Raw genomic sequence first — 9,965 nt, 5'->3', positions numbered from 1 at the left:
TAAAAATAAATACATTCAACTTTTTGATTAAGGTTTTTATTTTTTATTTATGAAAAAATAATCTCGTACAACACACGAATGGTATACCTTTAGGTGTTTAAAATTATGTTTTTTTTTTATTTTCGTCGTTTATTAATATTCTGAGTTATTACTCTTCTACACACCGTATATGTATATTGTATACTAATCCTGAGACAATCGCTGAGAAAAAATTTCTGTTGAAAATGTATGGCAACAACTACAATTTTTAATAAAACATAAGTAGGTATAAGTACATACATTGTTATTTAAGATCAATTAGCAATATTCGACTGTCCCATAGATGTCTAACGACAGAACACACTATAGTTTGATTTGGTCCACAAATAATGACACTTGACAGTCCTCCATATCACGTCAGACTTCAAAGGTTACATGAAACTTAAATTAAGGGTTAGAGTTAATCCTACATTCAACCATCGAAAATTTACTATCCTTCCTCAAAAAATACAAAAATACTAATTATTTTAAAAAAAAACTTCAAATACATCGAATTAATATTATATACATTTCAATAAAAAAAAATGAAAATAATATAATTAATACAATACTTTAAGTATAAGTTGAAACCATATTATTTTGTATTAACTAATGATCATTCGAAACAGTGAGGAATGAAAAAAAATGCATTGTATATTGTATTATTAAAAATAATACGAACATAAATATATTTGTACATCACTATTTTGGTAATTTACCACAAGAGAATATTATTTCAATATCGATTACAAGAAGAATAAGACAAAATTATGTAGAGATAAGGTAAATTAAATTTATGTTTTTTTAGCAAAACTGTGAGTTATGAGTTTGTTTTAATCACAAATTAAAATCTATCGAATAAAAACTAACATTCATGATATTATAAACAACAAGGTATGATTGGAACTTTTTGATGGTCAGATCCTTTGGTAGACACGTGAGGTAGCATACCGTATAGTAGTAATAATTTAACGGCAATATAAATATATAGGTAAGCAAATTACGTGTTACTCAGACTTCAACCAAATCTAGACCTTTACGACCATACCATATTATTTATATATAATACTACCACTTTTATAAATACATAACTTAAATTCAATAGTGATTCATATTATATTTAGTTATTATATTTTAAAAGAATATATAAATATATATATATAATATATATATATTTTTAATTCATCAACAATCATCATTTTAAAAAAAAATCTGCTTTATAATGCACACTTTTCACAGTAAAACGTTGATGATCATTTGAATAAAGAAAGTTTGCCACGGAAAATTCCTTAAACTATGTAAAAAATTTAAATATTTTAAATTATTGCCCTTAAGTAGTTATATACATAAAAATACCAAACATCAGAATTTCAAAATATTCTTTACTAAATGAAACAATGATGGTGAGCAATGAGCATACTTGATAAAATGGTGAATCACTCTATATATTATTATTATTGGCTCCATTAAAATATTCATAAACCAACTTTCAAGAATTAATTTTATTATTATCACTGAAGTTGTATATTTTATATTGCCTTTCAATTATTTACAACGAATGATAATATATTCATATCATGATTTTTAATGTTTAAAAATATATAACTATATTTCCGTATATTATTAAACCATATATATACATGTATATGACCGTGTTTCTTAAACAGATAAATTATAGTTAAACTAAATATGCCATCTATAATTGTTCGCGCCACACGTCGACGTATTCTCCGATTATTATTATGTTTTGTCCACAAATAAAAAGGTATATTTTCTGTTAACATTTATCTTATTTGTACGGGGCCGTTGGCCAAATGCGTTGCACAACAGCATGAGATTCGGTATACAGTCGGTCGGCACACTGTGGTCGATCGTCGCGAATAAACGCTGCAACGGGCACGTTTGACGTCGGGAGGCGTACAGGTGAGCTACTAACCTCCCGCCGACTGTAAAGGGCCGAATCTATGTACTGTGTCATAAATGTTCATTACACCAGTAACGGCATAAGGGCTCATGGGCGAGCAAGGACAAAGCGTTCGGCGACCCGAGCGCTCTGCGCCGGAGGAGCCCGGGTCTGCACGCTGGCTACGGTGCCACACGTTACAAAACGGCCGGTCCCGCGTTCTATGATAAGACGGGGACGCGCCCACGCGCTTTAGCCAATCACAAGCCAGAGTACGCGTATCTCACGCGCTTTAGCCAATCACAGACCAGAGTACGCGTATCTCACGCGCTTTAGCCAATCACAGGCCAGGGATTGCGTATCTTCAGACGTCAACGAATCACAGGCCACGGAGACCGTAGTTACGACCACAATCGAAGACAAGCTCGGGTGGCTTCGGCAGCTTCAGCGATTACACAGCGCCGCCGTCTATAAATACCAGTGCGGAGCACAAAATCAGTCAGTATTCAGACTACCTCAACCGTAGCAAGACCTACCCAGGCAGACTTGCGCGGTTTTGGGAACTCTGAACGTCCACGGCACCTGGCTGTAGCAAGACCCACCCGGGCAGACTTGCGCAGCTAAGGGACCATTGCCTACGTGACGACTGCAGTAAGACCCACCAAGGGCAGACTTGCGCAGTCGGACCGTAGGCAATAACACAGCCAAAACAACAAGAACGAACGCACGGCAACCAATCGGATACAGTCCACTCAACGAAGGCACGGTACACAACAATAATAACTAATTTTAAAATGTAAGCAAACGGGTCACTGACCACTGTATTTGATTTATAAAATATAAATTTGAGTTCAATGATAAACCATTGCATACGAAAAATAGTTCAAAGTATAGACAGTCTATCTGAATATTATGTCACAAAATATATTTCATGGGTACAATAATATATATATATATATATGTATATAACCAATATATATTAGTTGCTGACAAATTGTTCAATATTATAAGATAAAAATAACGAGTTTCGTTATCAAAATACTAATAGCAGACATCGAGTTAATAAAAACCATATGAATTGCGGACACAAATATTTCCCTTCGTCACTTTTTAAGCCTAATAGACAGCTATTATAAAAAAAAAGCTGGTAGGTGCTAAGAGGGTCTTTAACCCTCTCGATACTTTTGCATGCTTAAAAATAGCTCAAAAAGAATCAAAATAATTTGAAAATTTAATCATGTATAGATAATGATAATATAAACATTTGACGATAATTTCTAGTACTTATCTTCATTTATTCGATTTTGATATATGCCAAATAAACAAAATCGATTTTATCGAATATTAGCTTTTGTAACATTTTCTATTTTTTATTTAAATTTATTTTTTGTTTATCCGTGTACTATTTACCTATATTCATTCATATTTTTAACACTAATTAGAGGATTCGAGTGGCAATGCAAAATTATACGATCACGTCGCGTATTATATTAATAAATTAATATCATTATAATTTTAAAAAAAAAAATACAGATAAGACTATATGAGATTTAAATAAACCATTTCCCTTTGCCTATCGAGTATCCGCCGCAAGTATTGACATTGCAGATTGTTAGTAGTTTATCTTTTTAACGAGACCTTTAAAAAATGTATATATTTTAAGATTTACTATAAAGCATAAAAAATGATACTCAGCGATTTATTTTTCTTTCCTCATTTTAATCGGCTCTGTTGACGCTCAAATATGACGTCATATTATATACATAATATATAATTTATCAGGTATCCATCACAATATTCAAAAAAGGACCTGACTAAAATTAAATAAAAGCACATACAGTACATTTTTTTTATAATCATATGAATAATATGCAGGACTTACTTAGATATTTTTCAAGTATGTTAGAAAAATATTTAAATTACTCAAACTATATAAATAAAAATAGATTTATAAAATTGCGAAATTCTTGTTTAGTTATAATAAGGTATCGTAATGTGCAAGAATATAAGAATATAATACTATGTATTAAATAAAGTGAAAACTAATAAAATTATGTATGAACCAAAATTGAAAAAGTAAAATTTTTAGTGTCATAACATCCAGAACATAATAATATAATATAAGTTACTATAGACAACTCCGGATAAATTCGTTAAAATAAATTTTCATTTTTCAAAATTGATCACACCTCCGTTATACGGCTTACTCGTGTATTTAATTTTATAATGGAGTTTTCTGTTTTTGAATTTTTTACCCAATACCATCTTAGATAATTTTGATAAATATTTAAACAACACAATAGAATCTATTTATGGTCACCAAGCTGACCACCATCTTTTACACTCCAATAATGCATATTATGCATTATACATTTATTTGAATTCTGCCTTTTGGAAGTTTTATGTATACTTAAGGTTCATATTTTTAAATATTTAGATTTTATTTCCCATTTTGAGATTATCCTATGGCTTAACTAAAAAACGACTAGTTCATGTTTTTATTAAGATGCATCAAAATATTCATAAAAATGTAGTTAACAGTAGTTTACGGTAAAATAAAGGTTCTTATATGAATAAAAGGATTTTTTAGCCCTATAGGACACTCGTCAAAGCACCAATTTAAATATTTGGTCTTTAAATATACCTAATTAAAAATTTAAAAATCAGAATTTGAATAAATGCATTGTTAAAGTTTGTCGTGCTAGACAAATCACTATGTATGGAATTACAAAGATATTTTTTAATTTTTTTGTGAAAAAAGTTCGACTGTAGTTTATCCGGTGTTTTATATCGTATTTTATAATAATAGCATAAATGCTATTACCTATTTCCTATTGTTTACCTCATAGTAACATAATAAAATTTGTTCAGTGCAAATTATTTAACAATTATTGATTTTTTAACGAACGCATATTTTTTTAGTACGTTCGCTATTCGACTCGTAAAAATGTTCCAAATATAAACGTAATTGGCAGTGCATCGCTATTAATCTAATATGTATAATTTATTGTATTATTATATATGCGTATGTTTACAAAGTCATATATTAGACACGAGCGTACGACGTCAAATCGTCAGCGACTGCCAAATTGCCAAATTATATATAATTGTGTTGTTCTGAAAATTATATTACTTGAGTATGTCATATGTATATTACAATCAATTTCCTCCGAATTTCCCGTCGTGCTGCAGTCTCAATCTTCCACTCTCCAATATTATCAGTATATTATTTCTTTCCGCCTCCTTGCTCGCCTTTGAACGTATGTACCAACATGCACGACCTTTGCATCCACTTACCGAAGAGATATGCCGTTTCCTTATTCTTATAGAACATATATAATATTATATATGCGCTCGCGTTTCTCGTCATTTAATTACGTTTCGAGTAGTATTATAATAATATACGTAGTATACGAATACGTCTATTCGTCGAGGGCATTTATCATCAGAGTTCCATACAATATTATTGCAAATATTAAATTATCGGTTGTTGAATGTTGACGCCGCGTAAATACACATTATTACGAAAACGTTCCGATGTAGTGGGCGCCTATATATTATTTAACATAAATTACTGCTCTCGACTTATATGTAATTTTGTAAACATTTATCGTCGTTAAAACAATCGTATCTTACGGTACAGCAGCATTCTCCGGTTCGAGCGTAAAAAATATATATATCTTATCCGAAAATATACCTAGGAACCTACAATCTAAAGTAATAATTTATCGTTACATTTGTATAATAAAGTGCAACTTATTTTCGAATACCGAATATTCTCTAAAGTGCCTCCATTTATTATAGCCTAAAAATTAATCGTATTAAATTTCAGGCAAGCAAATCAAATGATATAATTTGTATACACAAGTGTTGACGTCAGTTTGAATCATATATAATTCCATGAGATTATTTAAATATCGTGTTTTCTATAAACTTTAAAAACAATAAAAGCGTTTACATATTTTGCCTAAAATTATTTTTTTTTAGTTTTTAAGTATCTATTATTATAAACTTAAAAATAAATAATATAATTATGTTATAGTTTCACTATACCGTCAACTATCAAGATCCCGAAGTTTATCTTAGTAGTTCTAAAATCGATAATCTTCAACGACATGTCTATAACGATAACGACTATAACGACTGCAGTAATGGAAAATTAATTATAAAATATATCATTTTGAATATTGTTTGGTTTTTTTTTTTATCATATAATTATTATACATTGTACCTACAATGTACAATGTACATTACTGTGAAGTGTGATCTATAAGGCAGTTTCAACGGAAAGATACATTACTTAGAGTAGAATAATACTGTCAAACCTCCAAGGATATCGAGGAATAGGCACAGACTAAGTTGTGAGACTAATCGTTGGGCTCATCTTATATTAAAATTATTAATAATTTTCCACTCACACAATAATATCGAACGAAAAAAAATAATGACTATATTACGATATTTTATCGAAAGAGTTAAAATATCGAATAAGTACACCCTCGTCAATGTATAGTCGTAAGAGTATTTATTATAATCCGCTGTACAATACAAAGTCAGTCCACTTTACAAATTCGTACATTTCCTCATTCCAATAAATTTAATAAATTGTACATAGTTTGATCGTATTTATTTTCGATGTTTTTTTCATTAAACAGTTTTTAAATTTTCAACTAACTAATTTTTATTGTTTCAAACAAAAATAGTTAAATATCATGTTTTCGGGGGTAGTTCTCATTTTATCAAGCCTTTATTTAATACAATAATACACTATAATATACTCAATATATATATATATAACATATTATATCCCTTCTTTGTATTGATGATCTTGATATTATTGATTAATAGTTTTCATGTGTGTTTCACATTTCCGCTCATTAGTTGACTGAACAGCTTTTACCTTCACCTACATCAATGTCGAATAACAGTATTGTTTCAATGTTCTACGGGTATACTAACACAATATATTATAATTAGCTAAGCTACAGTAAACCGACAGCTTGTATAATGTATATGTATGACTGCACAAGTGTATTACATTTATATCTAAATTAGCAAAGCATATAAAGAACTTTGATATTTCAAAATTAAAATTATATAAAATATTATATTACAATTTACAATATAGTTTGGAATTTTTTAGTTTTATAAATCGTAAGAATTTTATAACTATACTTATACCATATGATAAGTAATAACATATCCACATAAATTTTAAGGAATAGTGAATTCTCCTGCAGAAAGAACAATGATTGGTATCTAAAATAAAGCCAATCAAATCTAACATTTAGTCTATGGGGAGTAGATTTTTAGAACAAATTAAATGTTAACAGTCCAGATCAAAGTAGAGGTGATGATTTTAAGTGCTTATTTATAAACAGTATTTATAAATATTATTTATGTACACTGTACAGTGAATATATTGATTTTACAATCAAGTATTTATTTTTTTTATGGATGAGTAATCGATAGTTTGTGAAATAAAATGATTCAATTTTCAAAAAAAAGGAAAGTCGAATCTACTTTTATTACTTTACGGTATTTACAGAATACATTATTACATTTCTAGTTATATAAATTGATATAATATGGTTGAATGTATATTTATATAATAATAGTTATTAAATACCTACTAATAACATAATAAATATATTATTTTCGAAAAAAATTATATCAACAACCTATTATCATACTAAAAGTAAAATAAATAACATGAATAAAATCAGAATCGTTTTTCGTTTACAATGATATATCATTGAATTCAAATTGAACACACCTATAATAATAACCTGGTGTACAGTTAAGTGGTACCCACTAATAAACCTTTTTTTCTGTACATGGTACACTACTTAAGTGACTAAACAATAGTTTAAAAAATTACGTTTTTCATTTAAATTATTTTAATCGAGAAAACAAAACACAGGAGTTTTTTTATTTACCGTTTGTTCGTAGTTTCGTGTATTATATTATATCCTCTTCAATTTATTCCCATCCTCTGTATTGACATTAATAATAAACCGTAAAAAAAAAAAATTGAAAACAATATTACTATCGGAACGATGAGAATTTAAAACCAAATCTCATAAACGTAACGCGCAAACATAATATTATATGCCTACATAAATTGTATGAATGCGGCCTTTGCAAGAACTCGTGAGAAATTAGAAAACCGGGAAACGAGGGTGGCACTAATTACACTCTATGACTAGCTGCAGCGGGGGCAAAGAATTGTCGTCGGTCCAAGAAAACGAACCTCATTTATTTTAAAAGGGACAGTTGAATAGTGGAAGTTGACTAAAACCGTAAACCCCGAGTGCGCTACTAAACGAAGGGTGTTGGGCAGCAGTGTATAATGTATATACAACTATAACGTGAATCATTTAAACATAAACATACAGTGTGTTCCAAAAGTTCCATTATAATTTTTAGAATTTATGTGAAAAATCGTTAAATGTTGATTTTTTTACAACAATCTATTTAAATAAAAGTTCAATTTAATAGTATACATTAGAAAAAAAAATTTTCTCAAATTTAACTTTTAAATTTATAAAAAATATATTATTTCTAAAACAATAGTATAATTATTAAAAACTGCACGAACATTAACAAAGGTTAGATGAACTAAGTTCTGTATATTATCAAAAAGCTAAAACTGATTGCAATTGCCTAAACTCTAAATCGATTTTGATTATAATGTGGATTTCTTATAAGTTATAATATATATATATGATAACCCATAAAAGCAACTCTAAGCCTTTCTATTAGTTAAAATTAGTTTCTTAGTTAAGTTCTTTAAATTTACGATTTGCTCATACCATACTCGTACAGTTGTCTCCCAACAATATTAGTTATTTATACGAAAATCAAAAATTTAACCTGCTCTAACTTGATACGTTTTTACTTAATTTTTTTTCCAATGAAAAAACCTCATTTAAATAATTAAATATATTAGTTTGCAACTGAAACACTCGGGTTAATTCGGGACTTTTGTAACACGCTATGTATAATATAAATGTATGCACACAATGTGCCAACCATTTATTTGTGAATATTTGTAAAGGTGAAATACTGCGCGGATTCAGAGGATGGGAAATAATAAAAACAATTTTCGTCGAGATAGAGTGCTACTTGACCAAATAATACCATTAAACTTATTTATTATGCTACAGGCGAATAATTTGGTTTTCGTTATTATATTGTCGTAAATATATAATATAAACGAACAGATAGTCAAATGTAAATTGTACGAATTTCGTACTTATAGTACAGAAGCTTTTTCCGTGTATCATTGCGACGACACACGGTCATTCTAAGAAAAAAGCATTGAGATATATTAATGAATTGAGAAACATAATATGGTATTATGGTGTAAAATTAAATACCTATTATAATAGTATGTGATTGTTGGTTATAATTTATGAACAATGTTTAATTATAAAACTTATCATACTATTATATTGTTAATGGAATAAATGTACGTTATAGACAATAAGCCACTAAACACAAAAATAAAGGTACCGAAAACGATTAAAAAATATATATTCCTAATGAATTAGCAGACTATTTTCCGTAGTTTCGTTGACTACTTAAGTTTATATTATGTTTGAATAAATACCCAAAATGTTACTATTACAAACGAATTTGAAAATTTTTGGAATGATGTAGATACTAGATATACAAGATGATGGTTAAATGAGTAGGAACTTAAAAAAGTTGTCATACTCGGATAACCTTTTAAAAAATAATGAGATTTAAATTATTCTGATATTTTAAAGTTAAAAAACTAAAAACTGGAGGAAACTTTTGAGTACTATAGAGAATAAGAATAAAAAAAAAACTGATAAACTATAGTTACTTATGTAATTTAGTAAGTTTTGAGTGATACATATATTGAGTAAATCGCTATAATGGATATGTTAAATTTAAACTCAATAGTAAATCATGCCGAAAAACGAAGAACGATGGCAAACGCAGCAGATAAGTTGATCAGCGTTTATTTTGAAGGAAAGGCGTATGTTTTATAATATATTTTATATTATTAATG

This window comes from Aphis gossypii, chromosome 2 (genome assembly GCF_020184175.1).
Source record: "Aphis gossypii isolate Hap1 chromosome 2, ASM2018417v2, whole genome shotgun sequence".
Lineage (NCBI taxonomy): Eukaryota > Metazoa > Arthropoda > Insecta > Hemiptera > Aphididae > Aphis > Aphis gossypii.
The sequence above is the reverse complement of the archived record's forward strand: the minus strand, read 5'-3'. Positions refer to the sequence as shown.